The following is a 24083-nucleotide window of genomic DNA, read 5'->3' on the forward strand; positions in this document are numbered from 1 at the left end:
GTAAGTGGCCCTGAGCTGCCAGAGCACTGTGTACATAGCGTTGGCTGCTCAGTCACCAGGTATACCTGGCTCATCTCCAAAGCTGCCTTCTTGAAGAACACTTAGCTTTGGCCACCTGGCGCCTGGTATCATGCCTGGCACGTAGTAGACACTCAGTATATATTGGAGGCATTGATGACATCTTGACGCCCAGGCATCCTGCAGCTGAACTCCCTCCCCTTGCTCCCTGGCCAAGGTGGGTGGGGCCTACTTCCCCGACTCTGCTTTCTGGAATCTGGGGCAATGGAGTTGGGCAGGAGATGGCACACCTCACAGGGGAGGGGCCTGCCTCACCTCGTCACACTGGGCCAGGACATCACGGGCACAGCAGGAGGAAATGAGACACAGCTGGCAAGGAAACAGACCAGGAAATCTTCCCCGCGGAACAGGAAGCAGGGTGGAGCATGGGGGCTGAGATTCTGCAGGAGTGTGAGGGAGGAAACCCGGCTCCTGTGCCTCAGGTCCTCCCAGCTTGGCCCTCAGCCCGGTGGAGCAGGGGCTCTGCAGCCTGTGGGAAGGGGTCCTTGTGGACTCCCAGCTTGGCCCTCAGCCCGGTGGAGCACGGGCTCTACAGCCTGTGGGAAGGGATCTTTGCAGATCCTCTTCGCAGGCTTTAACCAGCGGGCCCCAGGGGCATGTTAGGAGATTATGTGATAGTCTGTAGTTTGCACAGTGAGCCTTGACCAGGAAGCCCCCAGGAAGACAGCTTAGCTGTCTTCAGAGTGAGGCCGGAGGGGGAGAAGGAGAGTGTAGGGGGGTATTTGGCCAAGGCCAATGTGTGTGAATCCTGAGAAATGCTGGGTGCCTTAGGTGGGTGAAGGCTGGGAAGCCAGATGGTCCTGCAGAAGACCTAGAACGCTCCCTCTCCTCAACCCTCTTCACTGATTCTCCTCTTCGTCCTTAACTTCTCATCACAAGATCGCTTCCTCAGTGACCATTTCCCTAACCTCCTAGACTAGACCAATGTTCTCGTTGCTTCTGCCTTGTTAAAACCCACCCTGCCAGGCCAGGCACGGTGGCTCACATCTGTAATCCCAGCACTTTGGAAGGCCGAGGCAGGAGGATCACTTGAGGTTAGGAGTTTGAGACCAGCCTGGCCAACATGATGAAACTCCATCTCATCTAAAAATACAAAAATTAGCTGGATGTGGTGGTGGGCACCTGTGATCTTAGCTACTCAGGAGGCTGAGGCAGGAGAATCGCTTGAACCCAGGAGGCGGAGGTTGCAGTGAGCCGAGATTTCGCCATTGCACTTCAGCCTGGGCAACAAGAGCAAAACTCCATCTCAGAAACAAACAAACAAACAAACAAACAAAAAACAAAAAACAAACAAACCAAAAAAACAACCTGCCCTGCTTGTCCAACATCTTCCCATTGGGCTGGAAACTCTGTTGGGGCAGGGACCATATTTCGTTCACCACTCTATCTCCCACACCTAGTGCAGTCCTGTAAATATAGTAGATGCTCAATAAATATGGTGGAATAAGTGGCCACAGGAAGTAACTGGAGAATGATGGAAATGGGAATCTCATGACCAGGCACTAAGTCTGGGCCAAAGACAGAGCCAGAGAGTGACAGTGTCTGCCCTTTCCTGATCCACAAACAAACAAACAAACAAAAAATCCTGAGGAGTTCTTTGAAAGTCCAGCCCATGAGCTGCTGTGGTTCTTTCACATGAGCCCAGCCAGTAACAGGACTGGCTTGACCAAGCTCCCTCTTCAGTGCATCCAAAACCCTGGGCTAACTTGAGCTAACCTTAGGGCTGGGGTTAGGGTACCCCAAAGAAGGGAAGAGAGTCCCTGTCATCAGGAAGCCCTTGGACTAATGAGAGATACACGAAGGTGCCCTTGGCAATTTCCCAGCCTGATGGGAGAGATGGGGTCTACAGGTGGACAGAGGCTCAAGAGAGAAATAATAACAACAGCAAACACTGATGGACACGTACCACATGCCAGGCATTGCTTCCAGCATTTTATGTGTATCAACTCATTTCATTTTCACAAAACCCCATTGGGTAGATAATGTTGCTGTTCTCATTTTATGGTGAGAAAACTGGAGGCAGTGAGGTTAAGGCGCTTGCCTTAATCACACAATCAAGACGTGGGGTGGCTAAGATTTAAGCCCAGGCTGCTGGCTCCAGAGCCGATATTCTAAACCATGACTCCACAGCATCTCTGGTATGAGTGATGCACATAACTGAAGAGGACGCAGTCCCGAAGCGAAGTTAACCACAGTTAGTTAATGAGCATCCTAGAGGAGGAGAATGCTGCATCAGGAAGGACATGGCTTGGTGGAAGAGGCAGAAGAAGGACAACTTGGTTGCAGGGGACACGTAAGTGATGACTGAGACAGCACAGGAAAATCTGCTTTCAACTCGGCCAGGAGGCAGAGAGATGGAATTTCTTCTCCCTTCCCTTGGCTGGAAGACAGTGGCCACGTTGGAGGCCAGCTTCTAATCCCAACTGAAATTCCCAGACCCAGCCCACTTGCTGTGACAGTGCACACTGCTGTGCCTGCCTGCCCCTACCCTGGCCCCACTATGCCCCCAGTCCCTGCCTTGGATTGATCAGAAACCTGGTATGGCCTGGAGAGGACGGACCTGGTGAGCAGAGGTGAGAAACAGACTCGGCGCCCCTTGGCACTTTGGGGAGGGAGGAGGCTTCCAGGAAGCACTTGAAGAAAGGATAGCCACTGAGCCAGAGAATGGGAAAGAGAGAGCTGGCTGGAGCCTCTGAAGATCTGGCTTATTGAGAAAGCTTTAGTTGAAAGGAAGGGATTTGTTGAATGAAGGAAGAGAAGCAAAGCAGTCTTCAGTTCTAAGCATGAGTCAGGGTGAGGTGCCTACTACTACCCTTACGCATCCTTGTGCCTAGCACACTGTCAGGGCCCACAGAAGAGCTGACAAAATTGAACCCAAATAAGCAGGCTTTGCAGCAGAGGCAGACACCTTAGCTCGGCCTGAGATTCCCTGGGTTATCAGTACTAAGGACTGGGGTCCCACTGGTGGTGGGAGTGCCTCAGGACCAGCCCAGACTCTCAGCCTTGGAGGTGTGCTTGGATACAGTCCTCAGGCGTGGCAGGTCCACACTAGAGACATGAAGCAATCCTCAGCTGCTTTCACATCCCTCCCCTCAACGGCCTCCTCGCTGTGCTAGGCACAAGAGCAAAGCACCTTGCCCTTGCCTAATGCTTAGCCCAGATGCCCTCCTGCATAGAGAAGGTTCAAATATTCCTTGCTCAGTGCTCCCTTTCTCAGGCCTGACCGTCTAAACTGGTCTCTGAATCCTGGAGCAGCGAGGGGGCTTCAGCAGGTTCCCGTGCTGGACAGCTCCCAGAGCCCCAGTTTCAGGGTGGAGCCTGCCCTTCCTGCTGTTCTGCCCCAGGGCTCTACACAGACAAGGCTGTCCAGAGAAAGGCCAGCTCCCCGTAAACCCCACAGCCCCTCACTCACTTCACCTCACGACCCATGTATCACAGAGATAACCTATTTCCGATTCTGCCTCAAGGGATAATGCTACTTTGCTGCCTGCCTGTCCTCCTCTCCCCATCCTTTTAGAGTAACCCAGCAAAGCCAGTCCTCAACTATGCTGATAGAGAGTTCATGGGGCCTGCATGGGGAGCTCTGCCACCAAAGACTAACCCGGCTTCGCCTCTGGCTACTCAAAGTCCACAGACCTCTGATTACAGGGCTCTCTTCAAGCTGGCTCCTAAGGCTCCCTCCCGCAGGTTCCTGCAGACCCCATGCAGCCTGGGAGCTCCACAAGCTTTCCATTCCAGCAACCACCTCCTCCCCTCCCTTTCTCCTGGGTCATCCTGAGCCCCAACCCTGCCTTGACCAAGAGGCTATGAAATGAACAAGTGAGGCCAAAATAAGGCCCTGCCCACATGATGCACTCCCTTAGCCCAGGTATAGGGGCTGCTTGGGCCCAGAATGGCCTTTTGATCTACCAATGGGCAAAGAAGTACCACTCCCGGGCAACCCGCTCGGGTCCCCTTCCACACTGTGGAAGCTTTGTTCTTTCACTCTTCACAATAAACCTTGCTACCACTCAAAAAAAAAAAAAAAAAAAAAGTGCCACTCCCTTGCCTGCCGCCAGACTTCTTGGCTCTCAGCTCATGGCTGGTGCTATTCTCAGGATGGCTTGCTACATTCAGCCTCTTCCCACCTGCACTGATGGTGGTCCCACTACCCTGACCCCTCAGGGCCTGAAGGCAGAGTCTTAACACCTGCTCTTGATTCATCCCCATCCTGGTGAGCCTCCAATGGCCCCAGGCTCATCCATCCTCCCTGCAGCTGCAACTAGAGCAAAAGCAGAAGGGATAGTACTGAAAGTAGGGAGTGGCTCAGAGTTGGGAAGAAGCCTGTGCTGAGGCCAATAGGAGCCACAGTTTGATGGTGGGAGAGGAAAAAGAATATGTACTCAGACACATGCTAAACTGCCCCCTTCCCTTCCCCCATGACAATGTTGCAATCATTGCAACATACAAATGACTGCACATATCATGCGGGCCCAGTACATGGAAGCTCAGGGGACTCCTGAGAAAAGACAGAACCAGAAGAGAATGAGCCAAAAGAGAAAGGCCACCAACATTTGGATAAACTCTTCCTTCTGGATTAGGTTCTGCAATCCTCTGACTCATCTGTCGTCTAACTGCTGCCCCAGGGCCTGACTAATTGCAGGAAAGTTGAATGCAGCCAAAGAAAACAGAGGTAGATGTTAGAGAGTCCCAGGTTTCCAGGGCTTGGAGGGAGAGCAAATGTCTTAATTTATGGGCATGCATTAGCCTTTCCCATGGGAGAGGAAGTTGTCTCTGGCCAGGAGTGGATTGAGGCCCGAGGACCCAAGTAGCCCCACTTGCTGACAGGCTTGTGGGGTTGATAGATGAATAGGGCCTGAAGCTGGAGACGATGGGGCTGGAAAAGGCATCAGTCACCTAAGGCTTTATGAAGCTAGTGGCGGCAGCCATGATCAAATACCCCTATTCCCACCCCACATCCCAACCTCACAGTTGCAGCCCCTACTCAGCCCCAGATATCAAAACTTCCACCTTCCAGATGGGGCAACACTGCTTGGTGTCTGGGGCAATCTAAGGCAGGGCTTGGCAACATCTTTGGTGATAGGAGCCTCATGCAGACTGAACAACGTCCACAGAGGCCCCCAGTAATCAGGAACTGGGAGTGAGATGTGACTGGGAGAGGATGTAGCCCCAAATTGAGAATGGTAGTATCTGAGAGTGACAGGAGAGGGCCACGAACCGCATCCCAATCCTCCCTGGACTCGCTCCTGGTCTGACGGGTAGGGCTTTGAGCTGGGAAGTAAAGACTGGGTCCCCTCCCAGTTGGCTATGAGGCCCTCCACCCCTTTCTGCAAGGTGCTATCATCTTGCCACCTGGACCCCAAGACCTGTGCTTTTCTCCCATTCCCTGATGGGTACAATTGATTATCTCCTCCTTGCCACTCTCTATGTATCTCAGTCTTTAGAGCACAATCCAAAGACCACCTCCCCCAGGAAGCCTTCTGTGCCAGGGCCCCCATTCTTCAATTAATGACCCCGATTTACTGACTGACACTCTCTCCACCTTACATGGAATAAGTGGGCAAAGTGCTGCCTACAGAGCACCAGCCTGGAAGTCGGGAAACCCTGGTTAGAGCCACAGCACTGCCACCTTGGCTGTGTGACTCTAGAGAAATCACTTGCATGCTCTGAATCTGTTTCTTCAACAAAATGAGGGGTGGTGCTAGGAGCCTGTGGGTGATGGAGTTCTGCTTGTTCTGTCAGCTGTTGTCCCACCCCACCCTTTGCCAGGGGACTATGAGCTTTCCCAGGGCAGGGACTGTCTTTCCCTCTCTGCTTCAGGATTGTGTCTGCTGTTGCTGATTCCACAAAGACTTGCTGATGGCAAATGGGTGGATGTGTGTGCTAGTGGGAGGCAGTGAGAGGAGAGGCAGGCAGCTTTTTAAAATGCTAATGGCCCATGCAGGTGTGGCTGGTGCTTCCCATGCAGGTGGGGCAGCTTCCCACACCACAGAAGCCCTGCTTCAGGAAGAGAGGAGAGTGGGGGCTTGAGAGGGGAGGGAGAGAAGACACCTCTGCAGACTGTCCTCGCATTGTCTAGCCTGCAGCCTGCACAGGCTGCCTCATCAAAGACATTGCTAAGCCCCTCCTTAGATTGTTCCAGACCCTGAGCAGGGTTGCTCTATCCAGGTGGCAATTTTGATATCTAAGGCTGAGTAGGGGCTGCAATCAAGAGCTCCGGGTTTGGTGGCCCTCTTCTGTCATTTCGGATGCTGTCCTTCTCAGTATGAGTCCATGTCCCTTCCTTTCCCTGTCTCACGATTCAGCTTTCTCACCTTCCCAGACCTCTTGGGGGGCACAGAAGAGGGACAATGCCGCTGAGAGGGAGAAGATGCTCTTGAGAGGGAGATGCAAGCAGCAGCAATTCACAGGCCAGAAGGAGATGTTGCAGCTGGGGTGGGGCCCAGGGTGGAGCGATGGGTCTCCTACCCGGAGAGCCAGCCAGCAGGCTGCAGAACTGCAGAGATTTGCATACATCTGCATACATTTACACACACTTATTTTCTGTCCCAGTGCCAACCTAGCTCCTCACACCCTCCTTCTATATGCCAGGCCTGCTCAGCCCCTGCAGCCCAGGCAGGACAATACCTGGCTGGGAGCACCTGGGGCTACTCAAAGGCAACTGAGCCCTGGGAGGGGCCCTGACTCGGGGAGGTTGTGTGAACAGCCCTTCCTCTCCTCACCTCTTGACAAAGAGGCCCTCTGAGCACAGATCTCCTATGGTGCCAACCTGTCACTGCTAAGGGGTGACAATGACTGCAGCCTCCCTCCCTTGCCTCGTCTCCCCCAGGTGACCCCATCGCACATTAAGGATGAGAAGAAAATCTGTGTGGAGCTGGAGAGACGCCTTAGGGATCTTTGACTCCAATACCGTTGTTTTACAGGAGAGGCAAAGGAAAGGGCTGAATATTCACTTAATTCAGTCAATCTTTCCGTGTTGCCTACTTTGGGACAGACACCACTCTAAAGGCCAGGAATTCAGCAGGGGACAGAATAGCCCCAAGTCATCCTCTAACAGCTTGACTGCATGCGTTGGAGAGAGGGGCCATGAAGAAAAAAGAAAGGTAGCAGGTTAGATGGTGCTAAGTATGCTGAACGATAAAATGAGAGAAGAGGCAAGGAGCACCAGGTTGGGGTGACATGGCCGTTAGAAAGACACCTCACTGTCTGCGATCCTCAGTCATCGACAAGCTGGTTAACAGGACCAGAGGTACAGTCCGCCCTTCTAACGCCTATCCCACCCCATTCCACACAGCCACTCCTTCCCATCTGCTTTTCTGGGCTGGAAAATGGGGCAAAAAGAGTTCTCAGATGGGCAAGAGGCCTGGCCGACTCGGCTAAGCCAGCCCACTGGCTCGTGGCCTAGATGCTCTGACTCCTGGCCCCGTGCGCAAGCCTCACCCACCCAAACAGCAGCTTCCCCTGCCGCCCTTCCTCAGCTGGGCCTGGGCACCTCGCAGCATGCAGTCATTAACACCTATGTCTGAAAAAGAAAGCCAGGGGTTGCCAGGGACCAGGAAGCAGAGGATTGATGGAAACTTTCTGGAGAGAGGAAATGTTCTAAATCATAATTGTGATGGTAGTTAAACGACTGTATACATGTGTCAAAACTCATTGAATTTCATTTCATGTAAATTATACCTAGATAAAGCTGCCAAAAAAAGGAAAAAAGTAAGGCAGGAACTACCTAGCTGGGGAGATTTTGGAATGGAACTGAGAGGCGGGTGGGACCCTGGAAGGGGATAGGCTGAGATTAGAGGGCCCTGGTTACATTTCCTACCCCATCCCTTACTAGTGGCATGGCCTTGGGTGCTTACCATTCACCTGATTACCTCACTTTCTGCCTCTGTGAAATGGAGATACTGTCTTCCCTGGGCGGGCATGGTGGCTCATGCCTGTAATCCCAGTACTTTGGGAGGCCGAGGCAGATAGACCACTTGAGGTCAGGAGTTTGAGAACAGCCTGGCCAATAGGGTGAAATCCCATCTCCACTAAAAATACAAAAATTGGCCGGGTATGATGGTGCGCACCTGTAATCCCAGCCACTCTGGAGGCCGAGGCAGGAGAATTGCTTGAACCTGGGAGCCGAAGGTTGCAGTGAGCTGAGATCATGCCACTGCACTCCAACCAGGGTGACAAAGCGAGAATCCATCTCAAAAACAAAAGAAAGAAAAAAGAAAAATGTCTTCCCCATGGGATGGTTGTGAGAATCAAGCTACATAACATAACTTTGGGGTCATCCCATAATATGTGCTCAGACAATAACAAATAACAGGCCGGGCATGGTGGCTCACGCCTGTAATCCCAGCTCTTCGGGAGGCCAAGGCAGGCAGATCACATGAGCCCAGGAGTTCGAGATGAGCCTGATCAACATGGCAAAACTCTGTCTCTACTAAAAATACAAGAAATAACCAGGAGTGGTGGTGTGCGCCTGTGGTCCCAGCTACACAGGAGGCTGAGGTGGGAGGATCAATCAAGTTCAGGAGGCAGAGGCTGCAGTGAGCCAAGATCATGCCACTTCACTTCAGCCTAGGAGACTGAGTAAGGCCTCTTCTCAAAAAAATGAAAAACAAAACAAAAAAACACTTTATTCAACATTTACTGGGCAGGCATTAGCTTAAGTGCTTTACACATATTAACTTAATTTAACATTTCCCTACACGGTACTAAATATTACTATCCCCATTTTATGGATGAGGAAATTGAGGCAAAGATGACAATTTGCTTCTCCTTTCCCTATCTGTAACATGGGAATTTTCAACCGTTGTCTATTTTTAACTCTGTTTCTGCTGCATGTTAATGGGTGCTCTGGGGTAAAAAGGCTCCATATTCAAATAAGTTAGAGAAGTGTGGGGCTGAATAGATTTCTTTCTAAAAAATGGAGATATGATTCAAATATAATAAAATCCAAACTTTTGGGCCGGGTGCAGTGGCTCATGCCTGTAATCCCAGGACTTTGGGAGGCCAAGGTGGGTGGATCACCTGAGGTCAGGAGTTTGAGACCAGCCTGACAAATATGATGAAACACTGTCTTTACTAAAAATACAAAAATTAGCTGGGCGTGGTGGTGTGTGCCTGTAGTCCCAGCTACTCAGGAGGCTGAGACAAGAGAATTGCTTGAACCCAGGAGGCAGAGGTTGCAGTGAACCAAGATCATGCCACTGCACTCCAGCCTGGGTGATAGAGCGAGACTCCATTTCAAAAAAGAAAAAAAAAAAAATCCAATCTTTTAAATTGTACAATTGATTTGTTTTTAGTATACTCACTAAGTATGCAACCATCACTACTAATCTCAAAACATTTTCACCATCAACAAAAGAAACCCATAACTAATAGTTGTCACTCCCTATTTTTCCTGTCCCCAGCCCTACCAACCCCTAATTTACTTTCTGTCTCTGTGGATTAGCCAAAACTCATACCTGGGTGTGTGGCTCACATCTGTAATCCCAGCACTTTGGGAGGCTGAGGTGGGAGGATCACTTGAGGCTAGGAGTTCAGACCAGCCTGGGCAACATAGCAAGACTCTGTTTCTACAAAAAAAAAAAAAAAAAATTAATCAGCTGGGTGTGGTGGCACCTACCTGTAGTCCTAGCTACTCAGGAAGCTGAGGTGGGAGGATCGCTTGAGCCCAGGAGTTTGAGGCTGCAGTGAGCTATGATTGTGTCACTGCACTCCAGCCTGGGCAGCAGAGCAAGACCCTATCTCTTAAAAACAAACAAACAAAAACTCATATGAATAAAATCATACAATACGTGGGCTTTTGTGTATGGCTTTTTTCACTTAGCAAGATGTTTTCAAGATTTATCCATGTTGGAGCATGTGTCAGCACCTCATTCCTTTTTACAGCCGAATAAGATTCCACTGTATGATATATCACATTTTTGTTCATCCATTTATCACTCATTAGCTTATTTCCACTTTTTTGGCTATTATGAATTTTGCTGCTATGAACATTTGTGTACATATGTCTTCAACTCTCTTGAGTACATCTCTTGAGTACATACCTAGAAGTGGAATTGCTGGCTCAAGTGCATCTCATCTCTATGTTTAACTTTTTGAGAAATTGCCAAACTGTTTTCCAAAGCTGCTGCGCCATTTTACATTTCCACTAACAATCTCTGAGGGTTCCAATTTCCCCACATCCTTGTCAACACTTGTTACTGCCTGTCTTTTTTATTTTAGCCATCCTAGTTGCGGGGAAGTGGTATCTCATGTTCCAATTTGCATTTTTCCTGATGATTATTGATGTTGAGCATATTTTCATGTGCATATTTTCCATTTGTGTATTGTCTTTGGATAAATGTCTATTCAAATATTTTGCCTACTTTTAATTTGAGTTTATTGTTGAATTTTAAGCATGCTTTTTTGTTCATTCATTTGTTTGTTTGAAGTAGAGTCTCCCTGTGTTGCCCAGGCTGGAGTGCAATGGTGAGATCTTGGCTCACTGCAACCTGTGCCTCCTGGGCTCGAGCTATCCTCCCACATCAACCTCCCAAGTAGCCAGGACTACAGGCACACCACCATGCCTGGCTAATTTTTGCATCTTTTGTAAAGATGAGGTTTTGCCGTGTTTCCCAGGATGGTCTCAACCTCCTGGACTCAAACAACCCACCCCCCTTGGCCTCTTAAAGTGCTGGAATTACAGACATGAGCCACTATGTCCAGCAGTCATTCTTCATGTATTCTAGATACTAGACCCTTGTCAGATATGTGATTTACAAATATGTTTTCTCATTATTTGAGTTGAGTTATTCACTTTCTTGACAGTATCATTTGAAAAATAAAAGGTTTCTGTTTTTTTTTTTTTAATGTGGTAAACTACACATAACATAAAGCTTACCATCTTTGTTTTTCTTTCTTTGAGTCAGGGTTTTGCTCTGTTGCCCAGGCAGGAGTGCAGCGGCACAACCGTGGCTCACTGCAGCCTCAATTTCCCATGCTCAAGCCTTCTTCCCACCTCAGCTTCCTGTGTAGCTGGGACTACAGGTGCGCACCACCACGCCTGGCTAATTTTTGTATTTTTTGTAGAGATGAGGGGGCGGGTCTTGCTATATTGCCAGAGTTGGTCTCAGATTCCTGGGCTCAAGTGAGCCTTGGCCTCCCAAAGTGCTGGGGTTACAGGCGTGAGCTACTGTGCCCAGCCTAAAACTTACCATCTTAACTGTTTTCGATGCACAGTTCAGAGGTGTTATGAACTGAAATGTATATCTCACACCCTCCAAATTTGTATTTTGAAGGTCTAACCCACATAACCTATAGTGTGGTTATATTTGGAGATAGGGTCTTAAGAGGTAATTAAGGTTAAATGAGATCATATCAGTGGGGCCCTAATTCAATAGGGTAAAAAGAGAAAAAGATACCAAAGATCTCTCTCTCTCCCCATCTCCCTCTCTCCTTCTCTCCCTGCTGTCTGTCTTCCCTTCCTCTCCCACCCTCATGTGTGCCTGCCCACTGAGAAAAGGCTGTGTGAGGACCCAGGGAGAAGGCAGCCACCTGTGAGCCAGGAAGACAGACCTCACCAGGCACCAACCTGAGCCCCTTGATTTTGGACTTCCAGACTCCAGAACTGTGAGAAAATAAATTTCTGTTGTTTAAGCCACCTAGTCTGTGGCACTTTGTTATGGCAGCCCAAGCAGGCTAATACAGGTGGTATTGATTAAGTATAGTCAAAGTTTTGTGCAACTGTCATTACCATCTAGCTTCAGAACTCTTATCATGTTGCAAAACTTAAACTGTACCCATTAAAAAATAACTTTCCATTTCTCCCTCCCCCGGCCCTGGCAATCCCCATTTTACTTTCTGTCTCTAGTAATCTGACTACCCTAGGTAACCCAGAGAAGTAAATCACAGACTGTCTCTTTCTGTGGCTGGTTTATTTCACTTAGCATTTCATCAAGGTTCACCCATGTTGTAGCATATATGAGAATTTCCTTCCTCTGTAAGGCTGAATAATATTTCGTTGCATACCACATTTTGTTTATCTATTCATCTGTCAACAGATACATGGGTTGCTTCTACCTTTGGCTATGGTGAATAATGTTGCCATGAACATGAGTGTACAAATATCTCTTTGAGATTCTGCTTGCAAATTCTTTTGGGTGTCTACTGAGACGTGGAATTGCTGAATCATATGGCAATTCTATTTTTAATATTTTGAAGAACTGTCATACTGCTTTCTATAGCTGTTGCACCAATTTACATTCCTATCAATATTGCACACAGATTCTGTTCCAATTTCTCCATATCATCGCCAATGCTTGTTACTTTCTGTGCTTTTGATAGCAGCCATCCTATTGGGTGTGAGGTAGTATCTCCTTTTGGTTTTGATTTGCATTTCTTAATAACTAGTGATGTTAAGCATCTTTTCATATGCTTGTGGTCCATTTATATATATTCTTTGAAGAAATGTCTATTCAAGTCATTTGCCCATTTAAAAAATCAGTTTTTTTGTCATTGTTAAATTGTAGAAGTTTTTTATATTTTCCACATACTAGACCCTTATCAGATATAAGATTTGCAAATTTTTTTTCCTAATCTGTGGGTTGTCTTTTCACTTTCTCAATATTTTCCTTTGAGGCACAAATGTTTTTAATTTTGTTGAAGTCCGATTTGTCTATTTGTGTGTGTGTGTCTGTGAATGAAGAGCTTCTCAGAGCCTTTCCTATGTTCATGTAGATCAAGATTCCAAAAGACAGATGATCTTACTGCATTTCCACAACTTAGCTGACCACAGAAACCTAGTTCTGTGCCTCCCCCATCATCATATTCTCACAGAATAATTTTCAAGTCACAGAACACACTCTGAAATGTTCTGCTTTAAGGGTTTTCAGTACTCCATGAAAAACCCTTCAGCAGAAGATGAGTCATCACACGTTCAGAACCCTAAAACCAGAATAGATCCAGCCCAGTGCCTGACTTCAGGGATGAGGGCCCAATGACCTGCCCAAAGCTTGGGAGACTGGGGAGAAGATCAGGCCCCTGCGAAAACTACCCGGATGGGGAACTCAAGACAGGAAGCATTTGTCTTATTAGTTGTGCATGGGGTTGGGGCTGGGTGGGAGGACCTTGGTCAGTTGCTTCCAGAGTGAGGATTTCAGGCCCATCCTTCACTCATGTGAGCCTTTGGTTTGGAAAGGCAGGGGCCCTTCTCCTCTCCCGTGGGATGCCAGGACTTGGGCTGCCTGCCAGTTGGTCAAGAGCTTCCTTGATTCCCTGCTTTGCTGTCTGCTCCGGACTCTCCCCAAACCCCTTTCTCTGGATGACTCAGGGGCAGATGAGTGAACTGAGTGAAAGAGCCAGAATCCAGGCCTTGGTGGAGCATCTGGACTGGCCCAGCCTGTCAGCAGGGCTGATGGGCTAAGCTCTGGGCGGTTTCTTATGGATTCAGAGGAGATTCTAGAAACAGACTCAGGAGGGCTTTCATAAGGCTGCCGTGGGCTCTGCTGGACACAGGCACATCCCAAGCTGGAACCAGCTGCTGAGATAGCAGCTGTATTCCATCTCCAGGATTTGGTTTACCAAGATGAAAACAAGATCCAATGCCTGACAATTATACAACTTTTTCTTTGAGAGTCTGCACACACATCTCAGGAAATCTCTTAGTCACATGGGAGACCAGAGGGGCAATAAAATTCTTTCTCATTCACTCCTTCCTAACACATTATGACTCTGGAGAATCTAAGTGGTTAGAATCCAGATTCTTTGTTTTTATAGCTGCATATAGAGTAGGTTACATTTCCCCCTCTATATGCAGCTCTGTCTTGTAAGGAACCATTAGATGGGCAGTCCCTAAAAACATGGTGTCATGAAAAAGAGCAATGGTTTTAGAGTCTAATAAATGTGGGTTTGAATCTAGAGTCCTCCAGGTACTGGATGATTGACCTTGGACCACTTCTTTCACATCTCTGAACTTGATACTGTTCTTACACTTAAAGTGGAAATAACAACACATGTGAAAGATCTGGCACATATCAGTGGTTCCATAAATGCTAGTGTCCTTCCCAAATTGCATTGTACAGAAAAATCATCACAGGTGATGGAATTTCTCAATTGGAAAGGATCTTGGAGATGATCCAGTTGGATTCTTTAATTTTTCAGAGGACGAAGTTGGAGCACAGAGAGAGTAAGTGACTTGCTGAAGGACACGCTGCAAAGTGAGATTGCTACATTCTACTCAATCCAAGTTTCCTTGGGAAGCTGAAGGCCCTGACTGGCTCCTCTCCCCCAGGCACCAGCACTGCTCTTCTTAAGCTATTTACATGCTTTATCTTTTGAGTTTTGACCAGTGGAAGCACTATTGGCCATGAGAATAGAAGACCGGAGGTTTACACAGTTACTCCAGGGAGCTGGCAACTTCAACAGCTCCTTATATATTTCCATGGCTTCCTTGGGAAGAAAGGAGAAAGAGGATTTCAAAGGCTCAAAAAAGGTCAATTGTTTGCCCAAGGACACCCAGCAAGCTTGTAACAGAACCATTCCAGGGCCCCAAGTGCCACCCTCTGTCCCAGAGCCATTCCTACCAGCTTCAGCTGCCTCCTTCAACCACTCAGAGATTCCTATCTCCAGCAGGGAAGGAGTTAATGCCAACCTCTGTTGGCCTCTGCAGGTGCTGCTCTTGAGAAAGAGCCCCTTAGCAGAGTCTACAGATAATGGGAGCGGGAGAGATAACGAGCTTTTTGTCTTAATTGCAGATGGGAAAAAGGGTTGGCTTGTTGGAGGGCTTGGACAATTAACACAGCTGGGGTACAGGGCCTGATGAGCCCTGGATGGGGCCTTGCCCCTGCTGTCTCCTCTCCGACAAGCACAGCGATCAGGGCTATTACACCAACACGGGCGAGCCTGACGCAGCGTGAGCCTGGCCGAGGCACACAAAGAAATCAGCCAGGCAGGGAGGAGGCTAAGAAATCACCAAATGGGCCAAGCCCCAGAGGGTGTAGAGCCGCCATGGTTGGCCCCACTCAGACACCTGGACAGTCAGAAGATGGGCTGAGCTGCACAATGCCAGGCCTTGGGTCCAGCCCTCAGGGCTGTGGCAGCGGATGCTGAGGGATCCCGTATACACAGTAGCCTCCTGTAGCCTCTCCAAAGACTAGGGGAACAGGGAGCAGCAAGGATGACAGTTAAGATCAGAGAGTGGGGTGTGATTGGATCTCAGAAGGAGAGCAGTCTGCTTGGGATCCTGTCTAGCTTGTTGAAGGGTGTCATAGACCTGGCTCCTAGCCAGCAGCTTTGCAATCAGCAGGCAGGGGCTGTTGACCAGGCTGGGACTGGACCTTAGCACTTTTCCTTCACTAGGTCCCCAGTGCTCTCCCACTCTCCCATTCCTGAGGACAGGCTTCCTCACGTGAGCCCACCTCTCTGAGATACCGGACACTGCAGAATCATGCTCCCTTGTTGGATTTCCCCACCCCTTGGCCTCTGGGCCTGTCCTGGACCTTTCCTTCCCATCCATTCCTCACCATTCCCCAGCTCTTCTCTGTGTGGGGGAGCTGGCTGGCTGATTCCTGTAGGCTGACTGTCCCAGGGTCCTGAGTCAGCTGGTTTCTGGCTGGCTTCTGCCCACAGGAGGCACTGGAGGAAAGGAGAAGCCAGGGGATTCCTCTCTCTTCCCCTCCACCTCAGGAGGTGTCATAGCAATATCCAAGTCCCTTTGGAGGCCCAGCCCTTCCCATACTGGTCCTGTGTGCTTCCAGATTCCCAGGATCTTGGTTGCCTCTGCCTGGGAGTGGCAGCTGCTTCCTCCCGTTTGACTCATCAGCTCTTCTCTCTCTCATGTAGCCAGTTCTCAGCACTAAATTTCCTCTCTTGCAAATATGAAAAGTGGTATCTGGTAAGAATGACTGATACAAACTCATGACTGGCCTTTCCTTGCCCTTCTCAGTCTCATTTGTGGTGTCCTGCATGGCTCCTCTTTTGCTGACCACTTGTGAAACATGGCAGCTCTGTTCCTGGTCTGTTTGTTTGTTTGAGACGGAGTCTCACTCTGTCACCCAGTCTGGAGTGCAGTGGCGCGATCTCAGCTCACTGCAAGCTCCGCCTCCCAGGTTCATGCCATTCTCCTGCCTCAGCCTCTCGAGTAGCTGGGACTACAGGCGCCCGCCACCATCCCCGGCTAATTTTTTGTATTTTTAGTAGAGATGGGGTTTCACCGTGTTAGCCAGGATGGTGTTTCTGGTCATTTTTTAAAAAATTCTTAAAACCTTATCAGGGAGCTTTATTATTTTTTTCTTTTTTGATACAGAGTCTGGCTATATTGTCCAGGCTCGAGTGTAGTGGTGCAATCTCAGCTCACTGCAACCTCTGCCTCCGGAGTTCAAGTGATTCTTGTGCCTCAGCCTCCAGAGTAGCTGGGATAACAGGCGCCCACCACGACACCCGGCTAATTTTTGTATTTTTAGTACAGACAGGGTTTCGCCATGTTGACCAGGCTGGTCTGAAACTCCTGACCTCAGGTGATCCGCTCACCTCAGCCTCCCAAAGTGCTGGGATTATAGGCATGAGCCACTACGCCCGGCCGGAGCTCTGTTTTTAACTACTGATTCTATGTAATGACTCTCAAATCTGCCTCTCTCTGGCCTTAACTTCTCCACTGAGACACTTGTCCACCTGACATCCTTACTGGGATGCTCACAGACTCCGCACAGTCAACACAGCTAAACTCCGTTTCTTTCTTTCCCTCTCAAAATCTGATGCTCATTTTCTCAGATGGGGCTACTAAGCCAAGGCGTTAAGCTCCTCCTTTCTCCCACATCCATTCCAACCTATGAATCTTGTCTCCTAAATTTCTCTCAAGATTATCCCTGCAACCCGTCTCCACCACCACTGCCTGTGTTCAACCCTCACTCGAACCGTAACAAAAACCCGCTAGCTGGTCTCTCCACTCCCTGCCCTGTCCATCCCAGGATGACTGCTCGAAAACCCTTTAAGGGTAAGCATGGCAAACAACTCCTTCTGTGATCCAGTCTCTACCCCATTCCCTACCTCTGCTAACTTCTCCTGTTTTGTCTTCCTTTCCCTATGCCATGCACCGGCCCCCACGAACAACCTGCAGTGAGTACTCTGCCCCTCCTGCTGTCTGATGCCTCTATGCCTTTGTAGCTGCTGTGTTGCCTGGTGGGATGCCCTTTACCATCGTGTCCATCCAGAAATCCATTTATCTTTCAAAGTTTAGCTCAAGCATAACCTACCTCCTCTAAGAAACCACTCTTCCCCCAACCCCATCCCAAGTAGGGCGATGACTCCCACCTCCTTTAAGCCTCCAGAATATCTCATATTCTTTTTTTTTTCTTTTTTAAGACAGTCTTGCTCTGTCACCTAAGCTGGAGTGCAGTGGTGGGATCTCGGCTCACTGCAATCTCTGCTTCCTGGGTTCAAGCAATCTCCTGCCTCAGCATCCTGAATAGCTAGGATTACAGGCGTGCGCCACCACGCCCAGCTAATTTTTGTATTTTTAGCAAAGACGGGGTTTCACCATGTTGGCCAGGCTGGTCTCGAACTCCTGACGTCAAGTGATCAACCCGCCTCAGCCTCCCAAAGTGGTGGGATTACAGGCATGAGCCATCACACCTGGCTGAAAACCTCATGTTCTAAATACTTGGATGGTATTGATCTATTTGCTTGCTAGGCTTTGAACTCTTTGAGAACCAAAAAAAAATTTTATTTGTCTTTATGGGCTGGCACAGAACAGGTGTTCAAGAAAAATTCTGGAAGCTGGAGTACTGTGATTGTTAATTTTAGCTGTCAGCTTGATTGGATTAACGGATACCCAGGTAGCTAGTAAACATTATTTCTGGGTATGTCTGTGATGGTGTTTCCAGAAGAGATTGGCATTTGAGTCAGTGGACTGAGTAAGGAAGATCTGTCTTCACCCAATGTGGGCAGCCACCATCTAATCCGCTAAGGGTCCAGGCTGAACAAAAAGGCAGAACAAAAAAGTGAATTTGCTCTCTCTCTCCTGGAGCTGGGACAGTTTTCTCCTCTTGCCCTTGGACATCAAGAACTCCAGGTTCTCTGGCTTTTGGATTCTGGGATTTGTGCCAGAGACCACCCTTCCCCCCAGTTTCTCAGGCCTTTGGCCTTGGGCTGAGAACTACATCATTGGCTTGCCTGGGTCTGAGGCCTTTAGACTTGGACTGAGCCATGCTACTGGCTTCCCTGGTTCTTCAGCCTACAGACAGCCTATCATGGGACTTCTCAGCCTCCAAAATCACATGAGCCAATTCCCATAGTAAATCCCCTCTCGTGTATCTATTTTTATATCTTATCGGTCTGTTTCTCTGAAGAACCCTAATACAAGTACTTTTCCTTATTCCTCCCAATAGTTGTACTTACAACTAAAAACCCTGGGCATTATATATAAAGCAAACATAAGAAGACTCTGAAAGGTGGAGATAAAAAGGTAGACTGAGGCCAAGCACAGTGGCTCATGTCTGTAATCCCAGCGTTTTGAGAGGCCGAGGTGGGTGGATCACTTGACACCAGGAGCTCAAGACCAGCCTGGCCAACATGGTGAAACTCCATCTCTACTAGAAATACAAAAATTATCCAGGCATGGTGGTGCATGCCTGTAATCCCAGCTACTCGGGAGGCTGAGGCACGAGAATTGCTTGAACCCAGGAGGCAGAGGTTGCAGTGAGCCATGATTGTGCCACTGCACTCCAGCTTGGGTGATAGAGTAAGACTCTGTCTCAAAATAAAAAAAAGGTGGATGAAGTAGGGACCTTGGGACTCAAGGAACAACATGGCGATGAGGTCTCTGAGTTCGTCTGTTTGTTTTTTTCTTCATAAATTCCAGACTTGGAGCTGAAGAAGTCATCAACCCAGAAATGCCAATGGGTGCAAACGAAAGAAGCCTCAACAAAAGCCTGCTTTCTCCAGCCAAAGGCCAGGAAAGTGGCAGCCCAGAAAGACAAAACATTTTTTTTTTTTTGAGACTGAGTTTTGCTCTTGTCGCTCAGGTTAGAGTGCAACGGTGTGATCTTGGCTCACTGCAACCTCCGCCTCCCAGGTTCGAGCGATTCTGCTGCCTCAGCCTCCTGAGTAGCTGGGATTACAGGCGTGTGCCATCATGCTTGGCTAATTTTTATATTATTAGTAGAGATGGGATTTCACCATGTTGGCCAGGCTGGTCTCGAGCTCCTGACCTCAGGTGACCCACTCACCTTGGCCTCCCAAAGTGCTGGGATTAGAAGTGTGAGCCACCATGCTCGGACTAGAAAACTTTTAGATGATAATTGTTCAATGATAAAGTTTGAATGATGATAGTTGTTCAAACTTTTAGATGATAGTTCACTCCAGCCAAACGCCATAGGAAAAATTGTGCTCCCACTTTCATCCAGGGCAGCGAAGGGCAAGTGGGGAGCCTAGAGTCCACCTTCACCAGGCCATGATGAAGTGCCCAACAACCCCACTAGGGTGGTGTCAGAGAAGGCTGAGTAGCAAGCCCAAACTTCCATCCCCTCCTCCTGGTAATGAGGCCATTCATTATCAGTGGAGCCCATATGCGGAGCCTGGACTTCCACCCCCACCTAGCAGTAATAAGGCACCCTTCCTGCTTCCCACAGTGTGGTATAAGAGGAGGCCTGGTGGAGAGACAGAACTTTCATCATTACCCAAAGCCACCCTCAGCTCAGTTCCCCTGGAAACCAAGTAGGGAGCTGGAACTCCTACCCCTAGCCCAGGGGTAATGAAGAACAAAGAATAGAAGCTATAAAGAAGAACCAAATGGAAAATTTTAAACTGAAAAATACAGTAACTGAAGTGTTGATCTCAGTGGATGAGATCAACAGTAGAATTAAGGAGAACAATCAGTGAACTGGAAGATAGAACAATAGAAATTAACCAATATGAACAACAGAAAGAAAATAGACCAAAACAAAAAGCAGAGCAGATTCTTAGGGGCCTGTGGGACTATAACAAAAGATCTAACTTTTGTGTTATTTAAGTTCTGGTAAGAGAAAAGAAAGAGGATGGTGCTGAAAAAGTACTCCAAGAAAAAATAGTTGAAAACTTTGCAAAGTTGGCAAGAGACATAAACCCACAGATTCAAGAATCTGAGCAAATGCCAAACAAGATACACCTAAAGAAAGCACAAATTAAGCATCTGCGAGTTAAAGACAAAGAAACAATCTTGAAAGCAGGAAGAGAAACAGGAAACCTTAATCTACAGGTGGAAAGGGTTCAAATGACAGTAGATTTCTCATTGGAAACCACGGAGGACAGAAGGAAGTGGCACAATATTTTTCAAGTGCTGGGGGGAAAATAAAAAGAACTGTCAACTCATAATCCTATACCCAGTAAAAATATTCTTCAGGAATAAAGGGGAAATCAAGAACATTCTCAGATGAAGAGAAACTAAGAGACTTTGTTGCCAGAAGGACTACTCTAAAAGAATAGCTAAAGGAAGTTCTCCAAACAGAAAGGAACAGAATAGAGAATCCAGAAACAGACCCACACAAATATGCCCAACTGATTTTTGACAAAGGTGCAAAAGTAATTTAATAAAGGAAAAACAGCTTTTCCAACAAATGGTGCTGGAGTGATTGGACATCCATAGCCAAAAAAAAAAAAAAAATCTAAGTCTCAGGCCTTATGCCAAAGTTAACCCAAATGGATTGTGTGTTTAAATGCGAAACATAAAAATATAAAACTTTGAGGAAAAAATATTTTAAAAATCTTTGGCAAAGAGTTCTTAGACTTGATAACAAAAGCACAATCCATAAAAGGAAAAATTGATAAATTAGACTTCCTCAAAATTAAAATGTTTCATTCTGTAAAAGACCCTGTTACAATGTTGAAAAGACATACAGAGTAGGAGAAAATATTTGTCAACCACATATCCAGCAAAGAACCAGCACTTATAATACAGAAAGAGCAATCAAAACTCAACAGTCAGGCCAGGCATAGTGGTTCACTCCTGTAATCCCAGCACTTGGGAGGCTAAGATGGGAGGATTGCTTGAGGCCAGGAGGTTGAGGTTGTGAGCTGTGATGGCACCACTGCACTCCAGCCTAGATGACAGAGCAAAACTCTGTCTCAAAACAAAACAAAACAAAACTCACCAAAAACCGAACAATTCAATTAGGAAATAGGCAAAAGACATGAAGAGATATAGCACCGAAGCGATATAGCACCAAAGAGATGTCTAAATAAGCACGTGAAAAGAAATTCAAAATCATTAGCAATTAGAGAAATGCAAATTAAAACCATGAGGAGATATTACTACATACATATTAGAATGGCTACAATTTCAAAGCAATGACAACACCAGATGTTGGTGAGATGCAGAGAAACTGGATCATTCATACATTGCTGGTAGAAATGTAAAATGGCACACCCACTTTGGAAAGTGATTTGGCAGTTTCTTAAAAAAATTAACTTGCAACTAACACATGACCCAACAACTGTACATCTCAGAGAAATGAAGACTTACGTTCACACAAAAACCTCTACACGAATGAATATATTAGCTTTATTATTATTTTTTTTGGAGAGGGTCTCGCTGTGTTGCCCAGACTGGTCTTGAACTCCTGGGCTCAAGGGATCCTCCTCCATCAGCCTCCTGATTAGTTGAGATTACAGGCACATGCCACCATCCCCAGCTTATCAGCTTATTCTTAATAGCCCCAAACTGGAGACAACCCATGTCTTTCAATAATGAATGATTAAACAAACTATGGTACATCCATATCATAGAATATTATTCAGCAACAGAAACAACTGAACTATTGATACACACACCTGGATGAATCTCCACAGAATTATGCTAAGTGAAAAATAACTGTTCCCAAAAGGAATATGCTCTATGATTCCATTCATATAACATTCTTGAAATGGCAAAAGTATAGAAATGGCAAACATATTAGTAGTTGCCAGGAGTCAAAGAAAGGGTGGAGGCAGGAGAGAAGTGGGTGTGCCTTTAAAAGGGCAACATGAGGGATCCCTGTGGTGACAGGACTGTTCTGTATCTTTACAGCAGCCAGGCCAATATCCTGGTTGTGATATTGTACTACAGTTTTGCAAGATGTTAACATTGGGGGAAGCTGGGTAAAGGGTATCCAGGATCCCTTTGTAGTGTTTCTTACAATTGCATGCAAACCTACAATGTCTCAGAATTAAAAGTTTAATAAAAGTCAACAATTGTGGAAAGCATGCATGAATAAATAATTGAGTAAGTGAAAGAACACAGGAAATTAGGGAAGAAATACCCCATGCCTGGTGATCAAGGACCAAGATGCAAATAAATGCTCTAGCCTACAGTCTCTCTCTCTTCATAATTTGTCCCTTCCCTCCTTCCTTCATAATAAACTCGAGAAACACTTTATCAAAGAAACTGTCCTTAATTGGCCTCAGATGTTGTTACGTCACCACTCCGTGCTCCTCCAGGACTCATGTTCATTTTTGACATTAGGTATTTGTCCTTGTTTGGATTTGGATTTTCCTTCCAATTTAAGGGGCCCCTGAACATTTCCTCCAACAGATGGGGGGCAGCCTAAGGGCAAACACCTTCATCATCCCATTGGACACGCCTCCCTGATGTAGATACGCAGTTCTGAATACTGCAACAGAATTCAATACAAGATCTGCCAACTCCAGTGAATTTAGGTGTTCCCAAAAATAGATGTCAATAAATACTGGCTGAGTTGAACTGGACATGCTATAAATTCCCTCATGCACAGGACTAGATCCTATAGCTCAGCAGTTCATAGGCCAGTAGACTAAGAGACAAAGGATCAAGGAGAAAGAAGGGCAAGAAGGGTAGAAAGATAGTAAGGACCAGGTTGGGGGGTCCACCAGGAACCCTGAAGAAGACACATCTCTCTCTCTCTAGGTCTCTGTCTCTGGTCCTCTCCCCAGCTGCTTCCCAAACTAATTCCCATGAAAAGGGAAGCACTGAGAGTCCCAGGGGTTAGAAACACATCAGAACAAAGAAAAGTTAAGTCAGTTTCAGCCATTCCACTCTGCATCAGGACTTCAAAGGAGAAAGCACCACTGAGGTTGAAGATGGGCCCTTTGTGTCAGCTGCTGGAAAGTCTTTGGCTTTTCCAGGCAAGGATTAGACAATGGCCTGGGCACTTTGCAGCTTTCCTCTCCCCATGCTAGAGAGTGTGGGGCCTCTGGCACTGTCTGTCTTCCATGTCTCCCTAGCCAAGTGCCATGAGCACCCCAGTCTGAGCAGAGGCTGAGCAATGTGTGTGGGGGGGGGGCAACAAGCCCTGCAGCTCTGCTTCCTTCCACCTGAGACACTGAATCTGTCTGTGCAGAGGATAAACAGAGGCAGGGAGGGTCAGGGCTCCCAACGCTGGTGACGGTGGTGGTAGCAGGCGCAATGGTGGCTCCAGCTAGTTTCTGGCAGTGGCAACAGAATTGATCTGAGCAGGCTTCTTGTGCCATGACTTGGGCTGTGGTTCTGGCTACCAGCTTTCCTTGGAAGCTGCAGGTTTCCCAAGCCTGGTTCTGCAGCCTTCCCACTTGCTCAGTAAGCTACTGGGATATCAAACAAGCTCTTTTTTTGTGACGTTGAGCAGGGCTCAGTTCCTTTGCTTGCTCACAGGAAACCTGAGGTCCAAGGTGGGACTGACCACCACAGGCTCTGGGTTGCCCATCCTGACTCAGAGTGCTGGGTTCATGCTGCTCCTTCTGCCTGGTGCTTTCCCACAGCTAACAACCACTCGACCCAAACCCATCATCCTGTAAAGTCCAATTCTCATGCCACCTGCTCCACGGAGCAATCTTGGATCTCTCCAGAGAATGAATGTCTCTCTCGTTAACATTCCCCAGCATTTTACCTGACTCTCTCTGTGGGGATTTAACACTTCCTACTTTAGATTATAGAAAGTTGTGTATTACTTTTCTCCCTTACTACATGGTGAGTCGCCTGAGGCTGAGGTCACCTCTTGTTTTCTCCCTTGTACCCAGCCCAGTCCTCTACAATGAAGAGTGCTCAGTAAATGCTTATAAATAGAACT

The 24083-nt window shown here is 47.6% G+C and overlaps 1 protein-coding gene across 8 annotated transcripts in view; it reads right to left on the minus strand.

The window, feature by feature from the left end:
- NAV1 (neuron navigator 1) overlaps positions 1-24083 on the minus strand; it is a 287649-nt gene that overhangs the window by 228362 nt on the left and 35204 nt on the right. For 5 of the 8 annotated variants that reach the window (XM_055109792.2, XM_055109787.2, XM_055109785.2 and 2 more), the window contains exon 2: positions 9537-9647. The exons of 2 other annotated variants lie outside the window; for them this stretch is intronic. The gene's annotated coding sequence lies outside the window, so the exon portion shown is untranslated. Of the gene's footprint in view, positions 1-9536; positions 9936-24083 lie in introns of those variants that run through there. One more of the 8 variants, XM_063601989.1, reaches the window with a different exon arrangement.

Source organism: Pan paniscus, chromosome 1 (assembly GCF_029289425.2).
Source record: "Pan paniscus chromosome 1, NHGRI_mPanPan1-v2.0_pri, whole genome shotgun sequence".
In the NCBI taxonomy this organism is placed as follows: domain Eukaryota; kingdom Metazoa; phylum Chordata; class Mammalia; order Primates; family Hominidae; genus Pan; species Pan paniscus.